General features: G+C 41.6%; 1 non-coding gene across 1 annotated transcript; it reads left to right on the top strand.

Annotated features, from left to right (window-relative positions):
• The first annotated feature begins 2,669 nt into the window (after positions 1 to 2,669).
• On the top strand, positions 2,670 to 2,741 carry TRNAD-GUC. The gene has a single exon. It is a non-coding gene; the product is annotated as a tRNA-Asp (tRNA).
• The last annotated feature ends 2,629 nt before the right edge of the window (positions 2,742 to 5,370 follow it).

Raw genomic sequence — 5,370 nt, forward strand, 5'->3', positions numbered from 1 at the left:
CCCGGGAGGAAGACCAAGAGGCCCGGTGGGGGCGAGGAGGAGGGCGCGGCGCGGAGCACGCCGGGAGTCGTAGTTCCCGCGCGGCCCAGGCCCATGGGCGCCGCGCCAGCCAGGACTACAACTCCCATGGGGCATTGCGGCGGAGACCGCCGCGGCCTTTAAGGACCGATGGACTAGGCGGGGCTGAGGCCTAAGTCAGTCAATCAAGCAATCAATCAATCAATCAATCAATCAATCAATCGCATTTATTGAGCGCTTACTGGGTGCGGAGCACTGGACTAAGCGCTCGGGAAGTACAAGTTGGCAACACAGAGAGGCAGTCCCTACCCAACAGTGGGCTCACAGTCTAGAAGGGGGAGTCATTTATTAAGCGCTTACTATATGAAAATCAATCAATCAATCAATCAATCAATCGTATTTATTGAGCGCTTACTGGGTGCGGAGCACTGGACTAAGCGCTCGGGAAGTACAAGTTGGCAACATAGAGAGACAGTCCCTACCCAACAGTGGGATCACAGTCTAGAAGGGGGAGTCATTTATTAAGCGCTTACTATGGGAAAATCAATCAATCAATCAATCAATCGTATTTAGTGAGCGCTTACTGGGTGCAGAGCACTGGACTAAGCGCTTGGGAAGTACAAGTTGGCAACATAGAGAGGCAGTCCCTACCCAAGAGTGGGCTCACAGTCTAAAAGGGGGAGACAGAGAATAAAACCAATCAATCAATCAATCAATCAATCGTATTTATTGAGCGCTTACTGGGTGCAGAGCACTGTACTAAGCGCTCGGGAAGTACAAGTTGGAACATAGAGAGACGGTCCCTACCCAACAGTGGGCTCACAGTCTAGAAGGGGGAGACAACGAATTAAACCAATCAATCAATCAATCAATCAATCGTATTTATTGAGCGCTTACTGGGTGCAAAGCACTGTACTAAGCGCTTGGGAAGTACAAGTTGGCAAGAGGTAGAGGCAGTCCCTACCCAACAGTGGGCTCACAGTCTGAAAGGGGGAGACGGAGAACAAAACCAAACATACTAACAAAATAAAATAAATAGAGCAATAAATATGTACAAACATATATATCGATCGTATTTATTGAGCGCTTACTGTGTGCAGAGCACTGTACTAAGCGCTTGGGAAGGACAAGTTGGCAACAGATAGAGGCGGTCCCTACCCAACAGTGGGCTCACAGTCTAAAAGGGGGAGAAAGAGAACAAAACCAAACATACGAACAAAATAAAATAGAATAGATATGTACAAGTAAAATAAATAAATAGAGTAATAAATATGTACAAACATATATATCAGTCGTATTTATTGATATTTATTGTCCCACGTGGGGCTCACAGTCTTCATCCCCATTTTACAGATGAGGGAACTGAGGCCCAGAGAATAACAATAACGATAATAATGGCATTTATTAAGCGCTTAATAATAATAATGGCATTTTAAAGCACTTACTATGTGCAAAACATTGTTCTAAGCGCTGGGGTGGATACAAGGTAAGCAGGTTGTCCAACGTGGGGCTCACAGTCTTCATCCCCATTTTACAGATGAGGGAACTGAGGCCCAGAGAATAATAATAATAATAATGGCATTTATTAAGCGCTTAATAATAATAATGGCATTTGTTAAGCGCTTACTATGTGCAAAGCACTGTTGTAAGCGCTGGGGTGGTTACAAGGTAATCAGGTTGTCCCACGTGGGGCTCACAGTCTTCATCCCCATTTTACAGATGAGGGAACTGAGGCCCAGAGAATAATAATAATAATAATAATGGCATTTGTTAAGCGCTTGCTATGTGTAAAGTACTGTTCTAAGCGCTGGGGTGGTTATAAGGTAATCAGATTGTCCCACGTGGGGCTCACAGTCTTCATCCCCATTTTACAGATGAGGGAACTGAGGCCCAGAGAATAATAATAATAATAATAATGGCATTTGTTAAGCGCTTACTATGTGCAAAGCACTGTTCTAAGCGCCGGGGTGGATACACGGTAAGTAGGTTGTCCCACGTGGGGCTCACAGTCTTTATCCCCATTTTACAGATGAGGGAACTGAGGCCCAGAGAATGATAATAATAATAATAATAATAATAATAATAATAATAATAATAGCATCTATTAAGCGTTTAATAATAATAATGGCATTTGTTAAGCACTTCCTATGTGCAAAGCACTGTTCTAAGCGCTGGGGTGGATACAAGGTAAGCAGGTTGTCCCACGTGGGGCTCACAGTCTTCATCCCCATTTTACAGATGAGGGAACTGAGGCCCAGATAATAATAATAATAATAATAATAATAATAATAATAATAATAATAATAATGGCATCTCTTAAGCGTTTAATAATAATAATGGCATTTGTTAAGCACTTCCTATGTGCAAAGCACTGTTCTAAGCGCTGGGGTGTATACAAGGTAAGCAGGTTGTCCCAAGTGGGGCTCACCGTCTTCATCCCCATTTTACAAATGAGGGAACTGAGGCCCAGAAAATAATAATAATAATGATAATAATGGCATTTATTAAGCGCTTAATAATAATAATGGCATTTGTTAAGCGCTTACTATGTGCAAAGCACTGTTGTGGATGTAGAATTGGAATAGATGATGTAATCAATGACGCCAACATTAGGTTTATAGGGCTCACTAAAGGGACGGTGAAGAAGTAGCTCCTCGTTAGTATAGTGGTAAGTATCCCCGCCTGTCACGCGGGAGACCGGGGTTCGATTCCCCGACGGGGAGTACCGAGTTTTTTTTTCCCCTCTACTTTAATTTTAAAAGCCAAAACTAAAACTAGGAGGACCCTCAAACGTATTTTGTTCGTTATTTCACGTGGCGTGGAGCCCGCAGAATTTCATTCCAATCTGGTCGGGTTACACCAACAAATTAGGCTGCAGGACCTCCCCTGCCCAATTTCATTGTTTCCTGTTCCAGCAGATAACAGGACAAAGCATCCAGTCGAAACGGTATATTAAACTGTAGTCCACTGAAATTACACCGAGATTTAAGAACCTTTATTGCATGGAAGTTCTCCTTTCTGCCATATAATATTGATATAACATCCTTGGGTCTGGGCCCAAACCCAGGATCAAACAGCAACAAAGGCAGCAAGCCAACAGGAGCGATCACTGTATTTTCCACTTCAATGTCTACACTAGTTTAATCCAGGAAAGGTTAGTAGCAGGGGGGGAATTCTTCCCCTATTCAAGGAGAAGATTTGGAAGCTATCTATGTTCACTCTAACTTTATAATGGGTTCTCAACTTGTAAGGGAATGGAAAAGTGAGGGGTGAGCCTGGCTGTAAAAGGAAAAAAAAAACTCTCCTTGGATCAATCCAGACTAAGAATTAAGTCTTGGAAGGGCAGCAAGCAGGGAATACCTTCCTTTCATTTTAGACTGTGAGCCCACTGTTGGGTAGGGACTGTCTCTATATGTTGCCAATTTGTACTTCCCTACTAAGTACAGTGCTCTGCACACAGTAAGCGCTCAATAAATACGATTGAGGATATCTTTAAAATGTTTCAATCAATCAATCGTATTTATTGAGCGCTTACTGTGTGCAGAGCACTGTACCAAGCGCTTGGGACGTACAAGTTGGCAACATATAGGGACAGTCCCTACCCAACAGTGGGCTCACAGTCTAGAAGGGGGAGACAGAGAACAAAACTAAACATACTAACAATATAAAATAGATAGAATAGATATGTACAAGTAAAATAAATAAATAAATAGAGTAATAAATATGTACAAACATATACACATATATACAGGTGCTGTGGGGAAGGGAAGGAGGCAAGACGGGGGGGGATGCATCCACCAACGGTGTTGTATCGTCTCTCCCAAATGCTCAGTCCAATGTCCTGCATACAGTAAGCCCTCAAGAAATATCATTGATTGATTGAACGATAGTGCAAACTACCACCACTATTGCAAAAACAGTTCAAGTGCATGCCTTGTCAATAGGACTCACATTCATTTTCCCTTAAACATCATTTCCCCCTTTTAGACTGTGAGCCCACTGTTGGGTAGGAACTGTCTCTATATGTTGCCAATTTGTACTTCCCAAGCGCTTAGTACAGTGCCCTGCACACAGTAAGCGCTCAATAAATACGATTGATGATGATGATGATGATGATCACCATCTAAGCAACGCTCACCTAAACAACAACGGACCAGGTGAAGTGCCCTGCTCCATTTTAATGAGCAACATGAAAATATGTAATCAATCGATTGTATTTATTGAGTGCTTACTGTGTGTGGAGTAAGAGCCAAGTTCTTGGGAGTGTGTAATATAAGAGGTGGTAGACACTTTTCCTGCCCACAGCGAGCTTACAGTCTACAGTCTGCAGTCGACATGCTCTACAGTCCAGAACGTGTAAACATGCTCTCGATAACACGCGCTCTAATGAGCGGAGTCTGTTCAGCAGCCTCGCCTACAAATGGAAGAATGACTCTATTACTATTACATACATTAAAACATAAGCAATACATGTAAATGATGATAAATGCTTTTTTAAAAAAACCCTCACCAATAGAATTCAGTGCCTTCTTCAAGGTGGCACTGATCAAAGTTGACAAATATAGAGTTGATTAAGCTACTGGATATAGAATTAATTTGGGGAAAGTCACCTTTTCATAAATGTTAATAAAGAAAATAGCGTAGGGCATGTACAAAAAGAAATGCTGTCAACATGCTTATCACATAGTAAGCCCTTAATAAATACCATAATTATTATTGTTATTATCAAAGAGACATTCCAAATTCTGGGCAGGGAGATTTTGCTAAACTGGAATGGCTCACGCTGAATATGACTGAAAGAATTGAATGAATGAATGAATGAATGAATGAATGAATAAAAGATCAAGTAATTCCACTACATTATGGATTATTATTGTTAAGAAATAACCGCAGCTGTAGTGTATTTTGAAATGTCTTTAACATTTCTGAAATGTAGGAAATTGCAAGTGATGTTTTAAAATTTTCTTAAGGAAGGTCCTGGAACTTCCCCTTTTACTACTTAGGATCTCAAACAGAAGTTGCTTTCCTTCAAACATTAGAGTATTTCAATAAATTCTGTAGCTATATAAAGCGTTGCTGTTGCCTGAAGAATAGGACCCAGGACTTGTACAAAGTTTCACATTTACAGTCTCTGTTGGAAATAGCTGGGTTACTGCTGTTTAACAGAATGAGTGTTAGGGAGACTAGAAATGCCTTTAAAAATGTAGTGGAACCTATGTGGGTGAGTCTCGAGCCCACCATAGTCCCCAGATCCAATAGCCAAAACCCACGTAGATTTTGTTAGTTTCTGCCTCTTTCATGTTCAGCCTCACTATACGAACCTCCCATCTGCAAGGTGTATTCATTCATTTA

The sequence above is a fragment of the Tachyglossus aculeatus genome, chromosome 14, assembly GCF_015852505.1.
Source record: "Tachyglossus aculeatus isolate mTacAcu1 chromosome 14, mTacAcu1.pri, whole genome shotgun sequence".
In the NCBI taxonomy this organism is placed as follows: domain Eukaryota; kingdom Metazoa; phylum Chordata; class Mammalia; order Monotremata; family Tachyglossidae; genus Tachyglossus; species Tachyglossus aculeatus.